The 17,872-nt window shown below is 37.3% G+C and overlaps 1 protein-coding gene and 3 long non-coding RNA genes across 6 annotated transcripts in view; 2 read left to right on the top strand and 2 right to left on the bottom strand.

Moving 5' to 3' along the window:
- LOC107837817 (uncharacterized) overlaps positions 1-2,266 on the bottom strand; it is a 5,891-nt gene extending 3,625 nt beyond the window's left edge. Inside the window, exon 1 of the long non-coding RNA XR_001663864.1 lies at positions 2,166-2,266. This is a non-coding gene — a long non-coding RNA (uncharacterized LOC107837817). The remainder of the gene's footprint in view (positions 1-2,165) is intronic.
- LOC107837818 (uncharacterized) overlaps positions 1-9,440 on the top strand; it is a 19,104-nt gene extending 9,664 nt beyond the window's left edge. Inside the window, exons 2-3 of the long non-coding RNA XR_001663865.1 lie at positions 5,284-5,295; positions 9,430-9,440. This is a non-coding gene — a long non-coding RNA (uncharacterized LOC107837818). The remainder of the gene's footprint in view (positions 1-5,283; positions 5,296-9,429) is intronic.
- On the bottom strand, positions 7,055-7,488 carry LOC103147308 (uncharacterized). Its single transcript, XR_477264.2, has 3 exons — positions 7,398-7,488; positions 7,185-7,290; positions 7,055-7,093 (listed from the first exon to the last, which is right to left on the bottom strand). It is a non-coding gene; the product is annotated as an uncharacterized LOC103147308 (long non-coding RNA).
- Positions 9,441-13,193: 3,753 nt separating the features above from the next.
- The window catches only part of tpst1 (tyrosylprotein sulfotransferase 1), a 110,765-nt gene continuing 106,086 nt past the window's right edge, over positions 13,194-17,872 (top strand). For 2 of the 3 annotated variants that reach the window (XM_007565571.2, XM_007565570.2), the window contains exon 1: positions 13,197-13,459. The gene's annotated coding sequence lies outside the window, so the exon portion shown is untranslated. Of the gene's footprint in view, positions 13,460-17,872 lie in introns of all 3 variants that reach the window. The other variant, XM_007565572.2, reaches the window with a different exon arrangement.

The raw sequence follows: 17,872 nt of genomic DNA on the forward strand, positions 1-17,872 counted from the left end.
TAAAAGGTAGATTTTACTTAAAACTTAATAAAGTAAACATAGAGATGTTAAGGTACTATCCTTTAAAGTCAATGAAGCAATAATGAGTGATGCGTAAAACAATGTGTTAGTTTTAAAAACCAAACTTATTGAAATTTCTATGTAATATTTAAAGGTTAATGAACTACAGAAAGGATGCAATGTTAAATGAAATGGTAAGAAAAGCTTTGAAGTCTGAGTATTAAAAGGACAGAACAATGAACACATTCATAAAACGGCAAACCAATGCAATAAATCAGGATCAAGGGCAGCACAGTCAAAATATACTGATATGAATGAACTATGATGAGGAAACAATTAAAAATGCTCTCTAAGTAAAATGTACTAATAGTAATAAGATTTAATCATATCAATCTCTCTATAGCGAGCCCTTTCTACGTCAAATCAGTTTCTGCGTGTGTCCAGATGTAGAGCCGGCGCAGCTCGATAGGAAACCCCGACAGTGCCCAGGAGGCTTCAGTGTGGCGTTTCAGCTTTAACTCGGTCCACCAATCGTGGAAGGCGCCCACAGTCTCACACCCCGGCACACCCAGAAAGGATTGGACTTCATTCTGCAACAGAAAAAACACAACAAAAAGCGAAATCAATGGATTATATAAAGAACATTAAAATGAATGAAAAAATGTTGTTTTGTCACTAGATACTAGTACTGCCCTTATACTATAGAAAGCTGGAGTTCAACGGTCGTCTTTCAGTTCTGGGAAACCATCTGATAGGCAGGTGGGGTTCTATTGGTACCGCTGCCCTTCTCTATGTTGGAAGTGATGCACTGGACAGCCACGGACCTCAGGCAGGGATCAGCAGCATCCACAGGTGATGAGGAGAGCAAGGAAGATTCTTTAAGATTCTGCATCATCTGATTAGTACACATAATGTTCTTTTTTTTTTTTTAATTTAAAGGCTTCTCCTTGAAGCTGAAGATCAAGTTGTTTTTTTTTTCTTTTTCTCATACTAAGCCAATAGAGCATCAATATATCAGTAACATTTGTTATTCCAGTTCTCCTCTTAATAATAGCTAAAGAAATGCTTAAATTAAGTAGCACATTTCAACCTTCAAAAATAACTTTGCTTGTTTTAAGTGTTGGCATATTCATAGGATCAGACAAAATCAGAAACCAAACAAAAAATCATGTAAAAGATCAGATTATGAAATAAATGTGCAAAACTGCCCACAGTTGTGTTTTATCAAAGAAATATCATTTGAAATGTATATAAGATTTATCCCTACTAGAAACTTTACCAGAAATCTTAAACCATACATAAATGTTTTGCTTTTGTTATTTTAATGAGATTCAATCAAATAGTCCTCATTTAATAAGAAGTAACCCTCTACACTAAAGGCTTGTAAAATATCATCAATAGTGTGAAAAGTTTATGATACGTGTTGAATTAAGATCCCTTGTACTATTTTGCATTCGTGTAATAAAAGACAACCCTATTTTGTCTCAGACCAAAAACTGTAAATTATGATTATGAGAAATGTTTAGGCATNAAACAATCGGGGCCCTGTCAATTACAAAATGAATCATATTGTATTTTCAAAGATTGTTTTTAGCAGTAAAAGTGTAATGTTCCCACTCCCAGATCAAAAAACACACATCCATATTTGCCAGCTGGCCAATGCAAAAAGCAGTATGCTTAATATATTTTTTTTCAGTACAATATGTATGAAATTGCTCAAAGTACAATGTGGAGAAAGTAACACCTGTATCAATTTATGCAGTTCACGTAATAAGATGTAGTAAATTTTCTTTTAACACAGGTAGATTGTTGGATATTACAGTACAGGCCAACCTGATATTTAGTACCATGATTTCTTAGTTTGTCTTTCTGTGAGAATAAGAGAAAGGACCTCTCTGTTCTCCCCACCAAAGAGCTGTCCACTCACTAAAACAGATTGTCTTCGGGTTGTTGGTCTGTCTGTGAAGTTTGGCCAGGGACAACAATGTGCTTCTCATAGGTACGGCATTGGACAAACTTGAGTCTCCAAGTAAGATAGCTAGTCTTGGTCTCTGAATTATAATAAACAAAAACATAATGAAAAATGGAAGAAAGAAAGAAATTTTTTACTACAACTGTAACAACATGCCTCAGATATGTGGAGTTTCAGAGATACTAACACTTACATAACCATTTTTGGAACATGAATCTTGGAAGAAGCGACGGAGGGATGAGGAGGCAAGAGGGATTGACGACTGGCGGTTCATTCTCAACCAAAGTGATCTTAATATCTAGGAAAAAAAGGCAGTAAAATGATTAAAACATGCTGCAAAATGCATATGAGAAGACACAACAACTGGAATGATGACAAACAACATAAACTATATCTGGTATCAGTGTGGAATATGCTTTCAACATGAAAAAAAAACATTTTAAAGTTTTTCATGGGGGATCTGACTTCTGAAGTTTCTTCATGTACTCAATTTTCTTCAGTTTGGTTTATTTATATAGCACCAATTCACAACAAATGTCATTCCTACATTCCAATTGATCCTAGTTATCAAACAGTACAGTAACCTCGGATATCAGTCAAAGAAGTTTAAAAAGTTAATGCATTGTTTTGTTCCTATTGATTATCCCTGTTGAAATATTTTTTCAAAATTCACTTGTTCTGGGTTAAGCCAGACTTCTGTTTTTTGTACTTGTTTCCATTAGTAATTTGTGACCTCATCACCTTGACCTTTGCACCTCTTCCCAGAGGAGTCTGGCATTGTTAGATGGCCAACACTTCCTCCCATTTTCTCATCTCCTTATCCACTCCCATACTCCATAGACCCCTGGGTAAATGTCCTTAGGGAAACCATTGTGCAGTTTATCTTCCATCTTTAGCCCTTCACTTCAGTTATGCCTTGCTAAGTGTAAGGAACTATAGTTGAGGATCAGGAATTCTCTGCCACATATATCTGAGGAGATTACATAGAACATTTATTTCTAAACAGTGCATTGGATGTGAACGACTCTCAGGGGTAACACAAGTAATTGCTCCAACAGCATTTCACAGAGTGTTTGCAGCTTTTGAAATCAACATTATAACGCTGAGCTGGGGAGGTGTCACATGTCTATTGAATGTCAATATATTTTCTTGGGAAAAATCAATATGTGATTAAATATTTAAAGAAATATAAGAAATCCCATTATCTCACGACGCACATTGCGGCTTGTCAACATACACACAGAATGAATGGATTTTCCTACTTAGTTTATTTCCAGATTTTCACTCATTTATATATTTAGCTGTATTTTGACATTTTTTAAATTTATTTAAAATATCAACAAGCAAAACATAAAAATGAATAAAATAACTAATAAATAATAAGTGAACTCTAGCTCTAACCTGGATTAAGTGAGTATTGTCATGATTGTAGTGGTTGTAGTGGTGAGAATGAACGCTGAGACCCAGAAGTTGATGATGTTGATGATTTAACAAAGAGAGCTCAAACACAGTCCAACACAGGCGGCACAACAGAGAGTTAGCACACAGCTAATTACCGGTAGCAACTGAAAGACAGGACTGAAAACAAGAGCTGAACTAACACAGGAATTTACAGTTCGACTGTGGTGGCAAGGAGATAAATGACATATGACGAGGATCCGACAAGAGACAAAGGACACAGGTGGACTTAAATACACAGGGAGGATAATCAGGAAAACTAGACACACCTGGGAAGGAATCAACAGGGAAGACAGGACAGGAACAGGACTGAATACAGAAAACCTCAAAAAATAACTACACAGAAAACACAGAACACAAGAAGTATAGTGGATGGATGGGCTGCACAGTGGCGAAGTTGACAAAACTCTTGCTTTGCAGAAGAAATGGCCAGGATTTGAATCCTGGCCATTGGTCTTTCTTAGTCTTTCATTTGTCTTTCTTGGAGTTTGTATGTTCTCTCTGCATGTATCGACTCTTTCATGGTCCTAAAATGTACAACTTTCTAATTTGTACTTAGATATGTATGAAGGTTGTTTGTCCTGTGTGTCTCTGTGTTGCCATGTGATAGACTGACAACCTGTCCAGGGAGTACCCCTCCTCCCTGGAGGGGTACTCCAGGGATGAGAGGGGAGTACCCCCTCTTGCCCATTGACTGCTGTAGATGGACAGCAATCCCCCATAATAAGGGGGTTTAGATGAGAGTTGATGGAAGGAGGAACTGTGTCTACTGTCTCTAATTACACTTTGAGTCCATCAGTCCTGTAATGGGAATTTATTCTAAAATCAAAAAATTAAAGTGAAATGTTCTCTGAAGTAAGAATTTTGTCAGCAGTTCTTCACCAACCACGACTTTAAAATCCAAGATGGTAGTTGTCTCCTTAAAAGGAAGAAATCAGAAAGTTTATATTTTACTTCAAATGGTTTAAATGTAATCCCGTCTGTCATAAATAAAGTTTTGACCAATCTCTGTTAGTGAATGCACTGCTACAGTGTTAAAATGAAGAACATGCTAAGGGATAGATTAACATTGAGTAATGAGTTAACATAATTTAGAGTTGTAGTTACCATGGTTTCTGTTCAGATGCATTTTTTCACACTTTGTCCTTCCACTCTATAAATTCACTTGGATTCAGCTCTCTGTTGCCAAGCAGTTTCTTTAGCAAAGACTTTTTTGTGTGGGTTCCCGCAAATGTGGAGTATGTTAGTGACTGTCTTCTGGACATCTGTCCAGAAGGTCATCAGTCTTCCCCATGATTGTGCAGCTTATTGACCCACACTGAGAAGCCAGGAACTATTGCAGGTGTTTTAAATTAACTAGCATATAAAATTTTTCTGTGAGAGTATTTTGGATTTTTATTATGGGAGCTATAATTATTTCACAAGATAACTGCAATATATGTAATTCATATTGTTGAGGTCAAAACTACCTAACACTAGACCAAGTCAAGACCAAGACCAGAGTGTATCGAGACTGAGACAAGACCAAGACTTATAGGGTCCGAGACCGAGTCAAGACCAAGACTGGCATCTACATGACACAATAAAATGTGAGATATGATCAAAATTGCTTCTTTTAAATTGATCTGAAAGATTCATATTCCCATAAAAACACCTAGATATTAAATACTTGGAGCTGAAATAAATTTAACCAATATCATTATCAATTCAAACTCTTCATTAGGGGTGTAGTGATACAATAATCTCACGATCCGATCCGATACACGATATTCTGGTCACGATATGATATATATCACAATATTCAGCGATCGATACGCTTCAATACACTTTTAGGATTTTCTGAAAGATTTTAGAGGGACAGAGTGGTTTTGGTGACATTTTGTGTTCCATATAGACTTGGATTTAATCTGTTTTCAGTTTAAATCAAAAAACTGTTCAGTTGGATTTAATTAACTGAAAACTGATTAAGAGCATCAACTACACAATACCTGGCTCTGATTCGGGTAAGGGGGTAAAAATAAAGTCTTTTGAACTATGGGAAAAGGCTTTTCTACCTTGGCTCCCGGAGTAAGCAGTAGCTGTAAGCTGTTTACTACTAGCTGCTGGGGAAGTGGCTAGGCCTCACCCTGTAGTGATCGACTCCTTGCAGCTGCGCAGCGCCGCCATTCCCCTGCTTGGATCTCTGAGTAGCTGCCTCTCAGACTGCCAGGATCTCATAGTTCTCTCAGTCTCTGATACTCTTTGTCAGTTACTAATAAGAATGATCGATCAGCCATCGTCATCATGGCAATCCTCACTGCGCCACAGATTCTGGCTGCGGGTTTTCCCTCTTCGTCTTCCAGCTCAAAACAGAGCGCCACTACCTGCTGCACATTCATTCTTCAGGTTATCCTTTATGTACAGAACAGAAACCACTAACCCTAGTAAAAAAATAAAGTATACTTTAGTATATTAAATTTTAATATACTTTAGCATAATTTATGTACTTAAACTGTACTATTTTGGAACAACTTTTTTGTGCTTAGTATACTTTAGTATTTAAATAGTATTAATTTACCATTTTTAGTATACTTAATATAATTAAATGTACTTTTTTGGAACAACTTCAAGTTGTACTTAGTATACTTTAAGTATACTTTTCTGTGTAGTATTCAAGAGCTTGATTAGGATATTTTGAGTGTACTAATTCTGTCATAGAATTATATTAAATATATACTTTTAATATACTTTAAATATATTTTAAATATACTACTAATATATTAGTAATGTATTTAAATTACACTTAATTTTTATTTTTGATTTAGTGCTATTGCTAATAAAGTACAATTTTAATTACTCATAAGTCTTCTTTATTCCTACTTTCCTATTTTGTACTTTACATGCATAACTACACTGCAGTACTTACATTGTTTTAGGCTACAATTACATGGAAAGATTAATTACACAAGATGTTCAAGGTAATTCAAATATTTTATTTAATTACCGACATTTTAAAATTCTCCAATTTTACTCACAACTTTATGAACTTTACATAAATTATCAGTTTACACGTCAAAGGTGAACACAATGAACATGAAAATTTGACATTAAACACAAAAGTTATTACTTTAAAGAACAAAAATTATAATTACATTGTGTTTTCAATATATTACCATTTTGGTAACACTTTATTTGATGGGGTGTGCATAAGACTGACATGACACTGTCATAAACAAAACATAAAACCTTTCATCCAACTTTTACAGCAAATTCTCATTAAAATTGTCATTATTTACTGAATGACACTTCATGACACAGTTAGTATGTTCCTAACAGGAGTTATATCATGTTTATGACAGTATCATATCAGTCTTATGCACACCCCGTCAAATAAAGCCTTACCAACATTTTTTCAAGAGCCATTATACTATAAGACAATTGTACAAACTGTCAATACATTCAAAGTTTACAAACAACAACATTATGAAAATCATCACAATAAAACAATAGGTACACTTTAGAGAAAATGTGAAAACTGTTTCACCAAGGACAGAGTATAGTTTTAATTCAGTGTCACAGTATTCCAGTATTACTGCAGACAAACTGACATTTCTCCTTCCTAAGAACAGTGAGGATCAACGTCAGAACATTCCCATTCACTGGACCACTGCACTTTACAGAAACCTGCAAAAAAGAACAATAGACCAATTAAACAGAGAAAGCATTTGTATTTTAAAGAGTACAGAAAAATGGCAAGTAAAAAAATAATACTTACAATTTTAAAACGTTATGGACTCGCCATGTATGTGGCATCATCAGAAGTGATGATGATTGGGACCGAATGCCTCGGGTGGAAAAACATTTCTGGGTGTCTTCTTTGGCTGTTTATGTTAGAAGTAGAAAAAGTAGTCAGCAGTGTCATAGAATCAGTTAATGTTGGCATTAACTATGAAGCTGTTTTAAGTGTGGACTTAAGGAGAGAAACTACCTTAAAAGCTTTCCATCCATAATCTGAACACACTGATCCTTATAGGGTGGTGAGGGGGCTGGTGGTGCCCATCTCCAGCAGTCATCAGATAAGAGGCGGGGTTCACCCTGGACAGGTCACCAGTCCATCACAGGGCCCTGAAAGCTAACATTGAATAAAATGTATGAAAGAGAAATGGCAGATTAACAAGGGGAAAAATTCTGTCCAGTTACCTTTAAATCAAATCATGTTTATTAAGCACTTGGTGTTGGTAATACACCAGTTTTTGTTGTTGAAAATGTAGCTAGCTGGTCAGTAAAAATAAAATACTTACACCATGAAGACGATGTGGAGGTTCATCCTCAGAGCTGGTTGGTGATCTGGTGGAGCCAGAGCCTGTCTGAGACGGGAAAGTCTAGGTTTCCTAACACCTGATTTCTCTGCTTCCTCTTTCATCTTCATTTGCTTAGACTGCAAACATATGTTGAAGATAAAAACATTGATGAACAAGTTATAACAACAACCTCACAATATCAAAGTCTCTTTGTCATATGGAGCTCAATTAAAACCAGGTTAAGTTTATGAATAAAAGTATAAGTCGCAACAAACAGAGCCTCTATGAAGTTATAACATGAAGCTGAATGATTGCTATAGTAATAATCATACAAGTCAGAATAAAATTGATCAAATAATTATTTATGAAACCAACGTAACTTATATATCTTTACTGCACTATTTATAATTAAACGAAGATAATTAATAAGCAAACTTACCACTAGCTAGCAACACGTTAGCAGCCTTCGTCCCTTCGGGCTCCTTTTGTGACACACATTTAATTTCCATCGGTTGTTGTCCAGTTGTGTTGTCGTCTAACTCGGATTAGGACGTCACTGTTGAAAATAGTTAATTAGTAACTATTTTCAAGGCCCTCTCTACTTTCAAGGCAATATTATGCGAGTAAAAATGGCGAATTTGAATAGCACCTGTTATCTTCCCTGCGTTCAAGTTTTTTCTTCTCTTTATGGCGTTTTTTTTAATGAAAGTGTGCAATACCGCCACCATCTGGTCTGGAGTGTGAACTGGAGCTGATCCTGTTGATTATAGATCTTACATCATACATCTGAAAATGGATTGAGTTAGGTACTTTCTTAAACAACATTACATCATGATTATCATTTTTTTATTCTTTGCAATTTTAACAAAAATAGTAAAAGATTATTAAGGCACCTAAAAAGGCACACTTTTTAGGTACTTAAAAAGTGTGCCTAAAAATTACATGAAAAGTACTTTATAGGTGCCCAAAAGACATACTTCTGCATATGTACTAATTAGTTTTATTTTGTAATCAGGTTGCTGCGTGTTGCAGACTTCTGCCCAGGTCCCTCTTGAAAATGAGATCTGGATCTCAATGGGGTTCACCTGGTTAAATAAAGAAAATAAAAAAGGCATACTTTATTAGCCTAAAATTTACACTGAGATGTAATTTAAAACATAGTGAAATTAATAATTTAAAGTAGTGTTAAGTGAATTTTAAAAAAATCTATTTTGAGCATATATTTTAAAATATACACAAAATATATTTTAAATATATTTGAGCAAGGGTATATTTACACATGGGCAAATATATATTTGTTCACTTAAAGTATACTTTTATTTAACATATTTACTAAAAGTGTATTTTGGTACAATTATGTTTAAGTGTGTTTAAAGTTCTAATTTCAAAATTGGTACAAGTATACTTTTAGTATAAAATTTAGTATACTTTTAGTATACTTCAAGTATATTTGTAGGTAGTACACTTAATACTTAGTATACTTAAAATGTACTTTCACAAATGTAAGTATGTTTGAAATATACTAAAGTATACTTTTTTTTCACCTGGGAAGCTAAAACCAAATTACAAAATGGATGCCACCAGTCGCTCCAATATCCAAACTTTGCATTAATTTCGCGCCGCTACTCCGTTCCGCTTCTCTTTTACCGTAACTTGAGCAACTTTATTTCGTTTCTTAGCAACAAAATACAGCCAAACGTTATTTGTTGAAGATTTGAGATTTCTAAAAACAAAGGAATCTAATGTTGTGTTTCATTTTTTACGTTTGGAAGCTCATTCCCTTTCACATAACTGGAAAAGCCGGATTTTGACATTTCTCTGACATTTGGAAAAAATATGGTTTACTTATTTTAGCATAACTCCGGTTTTACTTGGCTGCAATTTAAAAACTGGTGTGAAGTTTATAATGTGCTCTTTAAGCACAAGTTGAAATTGAGACTATGGGAGGCGGAGTGTTGCTGCTACGCCGACACACATTAGACATGTAAAAAAGACGCATATAAGCCTATGGACCCCTATGGTTTAATGGATCAATACTCGCGGATGAAAAATCGATACCTTCCGAGGGGGAAAAATATCGATACAGATCGTAGAAACGATTTAATTATACAGCCCTACTCTTCATTCTGCTTTGCTTCCATCTCTGTGCCTCAATCCGCAGAGGTCTCGTGCCATCCCTAAAAAGATAACACCTTGGGCGGTTGCCCATACTGCCCATGTCAGAACCCACCAATGTCACTTTGCACTATTAAACATAGCAATTAAAGCAATGCCCTAACGGTAAGCAATGCTCAACTATGAAAACAGTCTAAGGTGCAACAAGCAAGAAGTAACCAAGCACAAAGCGCGCACCATGACTGTTCTCACTCTCTTTCCCGTTGCATGAAGCCAGGCAGCGCAGTGCTGAAATGCAGTGGTCCCCAACCTGTTTATCACCGCGGACCAGTAGCTAAGACTATCTGCCAGCGCTATGTGTCCAGATCCTACCGTCATGTTTACAAACTGAAAACTATAGCGGGTTGTGTTAACGTTAAATACATTGGATAACATTATTTGAGTGACGGGACTGAAGTGGAACCTTAGATCTTTTGCTTAACTTCGCATTGGAACAATTTATATACATGACGAAACCACAAAAAGATCACTTCCTTCATCTGAATATCCTACCCATTAAAAATGAAAAGCTATAGATGTATGCACTAATCCTTTTATTAGAATATCCTACCTGTTAAAAATATTTTAAATACAGAGGCTTTTGTATAAAACAATATCAGACAGGGGAAACAGTTTTTATTGGAATTAAATTAAAGACAAATACAAATAACGGCAACTCTTTTTTTTGCGCATTAATCTGTTGTATTATGACAGACTTTATTAAATGCAGCGCAGCCACAATGTGTCTATCGAACTGCGCAGGTCACTGTGTACCTAAAATGATAAGATATGATTCATGTGCACACTAATATTACACTGCTATTACACAGCTTCAATCTCACATAGTATCGCTACCAACAACTATTTAGCAAGGTTTAGTAATGAAGAGTCTTATTAAACTAAAATATTTTAAAGTATAGGGACAAAAAAGCCCACAAAACAACGTATTTTGTCCTGATTAACCGCCAAATAATAACTTGTTTACAGTAACGACATTGCAGACTCCAAACTAAAGCCATTTATAAATATACAAGCTGCCTGTCATGTAAACTAAAACCATGAAGTAATACAGCAGCTTAATGAAAGCCAGGTATAAAATAAATTAAATAAAGCTTACCATAATCTGCGATGAAATAAAACACATGAAACAAAACTTCCACAGATAGGACGTATTTAAAACACATGAAACGTACGGGAGGCCTCCAGGGGACATGAGGATTTTTTTTCCCTTTTGCGTTCCCTCGCAAAACGTTTGCGTTCCCTCGCAAAACGTTTGCGTTCCCTCGCAAAGGGTTTTGCGTTCCCTCGCAATAATCTACTGATCAGTTCATGCGGCATAATTGAATATTGTAAGCCTTTTTTACGGTGGCCGCCGTACTTTCTGCTTTAATACAAGCTTATAAGGGTTTTCCATGGACTATTGAGTTATTATCGCGGGGTAATAAGTCATCTGATTGTGTTTCTATTGTGTTCATATCTGAATGGTTTAAAGGGCTGCTTTCAGTGCCTAAGAGACATAAACATGCAGTAAATAAATCGATTTTCAATCAGTTTTTTTGCACCAAAGCGTTAATAATAATAAACACGTTTTCACTGAGGCTCTGTAAGAGCAATATGAATGAAATAAGTAATTATTGATATGACAGGAGCAGCGGCTTTGACACCTGGTGGTGTCAAAGCCGCTGTCATGAAGTATGAATGGAAAGGTGACTGGCTGCTGGCTCTGTGTGCATGAGGAAGCGGGTGAGCGGGGTGATCAGTCCTCGCAAAGTTTGGAGCATGATAATAAAAATGAAATAAATCGATAATTGTGACAGAACAAAGAAGAGATTAGGAGTTGATTGATAGACGGACAGATGAGATTCCCCGAGTTAACCCAGTGCCGCCGTCTACCACCATTAGTTTGCTGTTTTATAACAATAAAACGTGTTTATTATTATTAATGCTTTGGTGCAAAAAACTGATTGAAAATCGATTTATTTACTGCATGTTTATGTCTATTAAGGCTAAGATGGAATGGCACTGAAAGCAGCCCTTTAAACCATTCAGACTACGAAGACAATAGAGACACAATCAGATGACTTATTACCCCGCGATAATAACTCAATAGTCCATGGAAAACCCTTATAAGCTTGTATTAAAGCAGAAAGTACGGCGGCCACCGTAAAAAAGGCTTACAGTATTCAATTATACCGCATGAACTGATACTGATAATCTACTGAGATTATTGCGAGGGAACGCAAAAGTATTGCGAGGGAACGCAAAAGAAAAAAAAATTCCCCATGCCCCTGGAGGGCTCCGTAGAAACGAAACTTCCACAGGTAGGACGTATTTTTAAGAAATCTGCTGAGTAAGTAGTATGTGACGTAGCATCGATATGCGCATGCGCATTGCCACAAGGTAGGACGGATTTAAGGATAGTACTGATGATCAGAACACCGGTCGCCGCATATTATACAAAGTGGGTGTGGGAATCACCAACCGGTCCGAGATAAATCCATTCTCATGTCTCTTCTCTGGGCCTTTTCCCCTTCGCAAATAAACTTTCCAAAGACATCGGTTTCTTACTCATTTTGCTGCTTGTGAGCTCAATGTTGGTGAGCAAGACCAAGAGAATCCGATTAAAGGATTTTCAAAATAAAAGATCCGCCAGACTCAGATAATACATAATACATAAAACAGAAATATTTAATTATTTCTTGTGCGGCCGGTGCCAATTGGTCCACGGACCGGTACCGCGATTGGGGACTGTTCACATGACAGGTGACGAAAACAATCAAAGAGCAATGAGCACGCTCTGTGTGCTCTTCCATTCTTGTGTTTTATTTATTTGCTAATTAAATAAATATCCATGTATATATTTAAATGAAATAATAGCTACTGCATTGTACGCAGAGCATTACAAGAACAAAGAATGGCTCTCAGTGAGGCTCCAGTCCTATCTTCTTAGTAAAGAGCCGTTCAGAAGAATGGGATCATTCTAAACTAATAAAGAAAAAATTGAGCAATCTACTTGCAAACAGCATGTGGACTGTTGCATGTAAAATTCACTATCAGTAAATGTTATACTAGTATCAGACTTGGACCAAAGAAAGCTTGGCAGTTGCAAGTCTTTTATAGGCCAAATAGACTCAAGAAATTTTAACGGCAGATGCGCAGGGAGGGAGTGGGAGCGGGGCCCAATTAAATTTTTTGTCCTGGGGCCAAAGATTCGTGGCGGCGCCCCTGTCAATGGCAGCCGGTGAGGAAATATAACTGCGCTTTTAAATCAGCTATTGTTCTGCCCACACTCATGTATCGGCCAATCAGCAGCTCTGACACACAGCGTCGCGTGAATTCTTGACTTATCATAGCTCTCCTTTCAGTAGGAGTCAAGCTCAGTGCTTGTAGCAGTGTGGTTGGTTTATGGCTGTGTTGTAGCCCACCACCAGAGCAACGACATGACTGTCGTGCGGTGTACACGGCTTGTGTGAGCTGAAAATGTCCAGAAAGTGACTCAGAAAGGAGACAGGACAACCTGGATGCTAACGCTGGAGTCCTTGGAAGTTTTCTGGCTGGCTAACCTGGCTCTCCTGCTCCGTATCCGCAGCGTTGGGTAGGTTTTTTTGGCGCCGTGCCGCTGTTAGGACCCTCTCCCTCATCGCTCCTCTCCCTAAGCCGCGGAGCTACTAGTATTAAAGTCACATTTTAGACCGGAGGTTTATACAGCCGTTATATGTTATTTTACACTCGCTCATAATGACTGGTAAACTGAGGTTACATAATTGCTGGGGGTGGGGGGAGGTTGGCATGTTCAGGGGAACAGGCTGGAAAATTACCCCTGTTGATACACGCACAAATTGAGCTGTTGACAGAATCATACATTAAAAGATGCCAGTTATGCTGTTCTCACGAGGAAGTAGCGCGGAAGTAAAGGTTTTTAATTCTCGGGGTAATGCCTGATATCTCTTTAACAGTACTAAAGACATTTCCTGAATTTTAAGTTATAGCCTACCTTTAGACCAGTGTTTCATGCAGGTCTGTGTACCCTGGTACTCAAGGTACACTGACCTCCATGTTTTAGATGTTTCCCTGCTTCAGCACACCTCATTCAGATGGCTGCAATTCAACAAAAGCCAGTTAACCAGTCATCAATTAAAATCGTGTGCTGAAGCAGGGAAATGCCTAAGACATGCAGGGCACTGTAACTTGAGGACCAGGAGCCTCAATCTGACACTGCTTTAGGTGGTATTAACCATTTTAGTTTATTAAAAGATTTAATTAGCAATAGCTTATTATTTCTAATATACATACACAGAAATGTTGCAATAGTTTAATATCCATGCTGAATTTACTACTGGATCAAAACCCATTGAACCTGTATTATACCTTTGTCCAACTATGCCCCTTTACTGATGGCCTGTTTCCTGATAAGTGGCAAACTGAGTTTGGTTATGAGCTGTCAAATGACATAAATAAATAATGGTATATGTTAGGACTTCATTCTGAACCATCTGCCTCAAGCAATCATTTATGCTAAGTATCCATTGTGTGTAAGATGTAGGAGCTGTCTGTTGACATGTAGAATATACACAAGGTATCAGCCAATCACAAAACTAAATGAGCTTTTGTGATATTTTATGTCCAGAACATCATAAAAAAGGCACATGACAGAAATACCAGAGGGCTGAGAAAACAATATTCAATGGTCGGGAGGAGCCAGAAGCACATCTGCTGCATGCAGGTAGTCTGGATATGAAAGAGAAGGACTAAGGTACAATACAGTATTTCTCAGTACTAGCTGTTTTGACAGTCATAGCTGTGGAGCCCCAGCAACTTATTTAAACTTTTGTTTCCGTGTCTGAAAACCACCCACAGTTCTTAGTTTCAGTGAAGCAAATATATGGCTGCCCCTTCAACCAAACTGCAGAGTAGGATGCATGTTTATGAAGCCCCTCAAAGGAGTGCTTGCTTTCTAGGAAGTCACCCACATTCATTAAGATCACCTGATGTCCTGCGTTGCTTCTCACTGCAAAACCTTTGATTAATGAACCACAGTTTGTTTACAAGATGTGGTCAGGAAGGGATGATGCAGCTGCATGTGGAGAGGTTCACATGCTGGTATTTCTTCTTCTTGGTTTCCTTTTGTAATGTGTAATTTCTTTGATTTTTCAACAGTGAAAGAGACTATTTTAGTAGACTATTTAGTCATTGTTTGGTGATCAGTTTTACCTTGACTGTCCTTACTTGATTATCGCCAAATTGGAAGCTCCCAATATTGCATTGCAATCAGTGAACGCCTCCAAAGTCGTCTACAGAATCTCTGAATGGTGCATCTTAAGTGTAATAGTGTTTGTACTGTATCATCACAACACAAATATCACTCACTGAGATATTTAGTTGGATGATGAATGCATCTGCCACAGGCGATCATTACTCTTATCAAAGAGAGGAGGTGCTCATGTCTTCCTGTTGAATTATATTAGGGGTCAGTGTAGAAAGTATGAGTATATGAAGATGTTACCAGAAGCTGATCATAGCAGCAATACAAGAAATGTTTGTTGGATATGCTTTATTGTTAATATCTGTTCATATAGAAATTAATAATGGTAGCACTTGAGATTTTAAAAATTTCCCTGCTTGTTTTTAACCAGTAGGAAACGAAATGTACAATTTGCCTTTTTTTTTAAAAATAGCTTTGAATAGCAGTAGGTTAAATTAAAAATGTAGAGGTCCTGTGGTGCACCTAAGGGCAGAACAATGGAGTGTGATCTCAAATCACAGAAACTAACACAAAACATCTGTCGGATGCAATAATATCTTAATAGATTAGTGACTATCCTCAATTGATTATCACCCTATATGGGCAGGAATCAAAGGATGGCCATCCCTACTTTCACTATCTGTGATTGGTTTAGACCATGATGTGGGCCTGAAGTGTTTCTCTTGTTGAGCCACAGGGAAACTTTAAGTGTCTGAAACGTTTTTTTAAAAATTCTTGAATGACTCGTTGCATATTTTTTTGTTGCACCATTAAGAAAGGAGTAGCTTTTTACTCTACACCAACATTCTGGTGAAAGGATACAAGTTATCAATTAATGAGCTAATCTAAAATTGATTGATCTTATTGATCAGGTAATGATTACGGGGTTTCCCCCAGAAAACTTCTTAAGCCCAGTGGGCTGGGCACTGAGGGGATCCACCAGTAGCCTGTTGTGTTTTTGTATTAAAAGATGTGAAGCTGACAGGAAATATTACTGGGTAATTATGTAACTGGAAGACATTGCCAACAATACTTAAACTGACAGCTATTGCTGGGTTTCAGATGACGTAGCACCGACGTCACCCAATGCAGATGGAGGGCTGGAAGTAAATGCAGCCCATTTACTTATGTTGACCCAACATCAAAGTGCCTAAAGTCTGTGTCCTGTATGGTTGTTCCAACTGTTCTAGTAGAGAGAAAGATAAACGCTATTTTCATATTTCAAAAATAGTTTGTCACAAGGGAGTTAATTTTAAAACACCAAAAAAAGAGGAGAAAAGTGGATCAACAATCTACAGCTAAAAACAGGAGGTGCAGAAACTAACCCTGCCCTGCAGCGCCCACTTTCTAACAGGTAACGATCACATTGTTTAAATTGTATTTTCAGATATTTTATTGGACAGTTACTTAGAAAGACAATCATTCATATGTAAGGTAAGGTATTTTATTTTTATACCATGGCGTGGTAGTCCTCAGCACAGCTAACTCAGTGCTGAGTCCCAGACAGAAAATATGTTTATTCAGTGGGACTTTCATGCTAAAAATAAAATAAAGTTAAATAGATTAAATATAACCTACCCAGCCTTACAGTCGTCGTGAGCTGTGACTATTCCCCCACATGCTTCGTGTCTGGCCACGAACTACATTTTTGGCCAGACACGAACATGGGGTTTCTGTAGATCGCTTCTAATGGTTGACCTACATTGGACCTGAATCCAGCATACTACACTACTCAACATTAACATACAACTCCAGCATGAATTTGGGTTTACAGAAGCTAGATAAATAATTTACCAGGAGATCCAAGCACATAGAAATAACATTGGTTAGTTTGTTGTTAGCAATAGCATCGCTATCATAGACTAATTATTTAAAATGGCACAACTCACTTCTCACCTGGCAGAAACAAGTTGACAGTCATTTAATGCTTCTTTTGATCCTAAATGCTTGACCAAACCTGAAACTAAATGATAGTATTCTCCAGGCTTTTGAAACTTTCTTCTGGCTCGTCGTAAAATATGAACTCTGCAACTCCAGATAGTTATGTGGATCGCCTGGATGCCTGGTAAAACCTCAAGATTATAAGAGAAGTCTTTTTTTACCAAGATAATAAGGATCATATCCTAAATATACGCATATTTTTTCGAGATGCCTTGTCTGTTCCAGACTATTTATGGCATTAGCGTACTCATTGTGATCAATTTTGCTTTGTTTTGAACCAGAGAAATCCCCTTCTGGATCTCCATCTGAATTTCGTGCATCATCCGGGTCACATGTCTGAAACCCAGCAATAGAGTCTTAAAACAACAAATAAAAAAATACAAAATAAGTATCAACTATTTGCACTTCTGAGATGCTTGCAGTCTGGCTTATTTAAAAAAAAAACAAAAAAAAAAACATTTTATATAATACATATACACATCAAGGACAAAGCCTCAACAGACGATGTGCTCAGCAAATGTCTCAGACAATGGGGAACAGAGGATGAGGTGCTGGAGGAACCATCATGGGAGGACAAGCCCCTACATGGGATGTACCACCGACAAATAACTGAAGTGGCTGATATCAGGAAATCCTACCAATGGCTGGAAAAAGCTGGACTCAAGGACAGCACAGAGGCCCTCATCCTGGCTGCCCATCTGGTGTTTAGGAACAGGCCCTAAACACCAGAGCAATAGAGGCCCAGATCTACCCCGCCAGGCAAGACCCAAGGTGTAGGTTGTGCAAGGAGGCCTCTGAGACAGCGTACATGGAACGACATAAACA

Source organism: Poecilia formosa, unplaced genomic scaffold, assembly GCF_000485575.1.
Source record: "Poecilia formosa unplaced genomic scaffold, Poecilia_formosa-5.1.2 Scaffold179, whole genome shotgun sequence".
NCBI classification, from domain to species: domain Eukaryota; kingdom Metazoa; phylum Chordata; class Actinopteri; order Cyprinodontiformes; family Poeciliidae; genus Poecilia; species Poecilia formosa.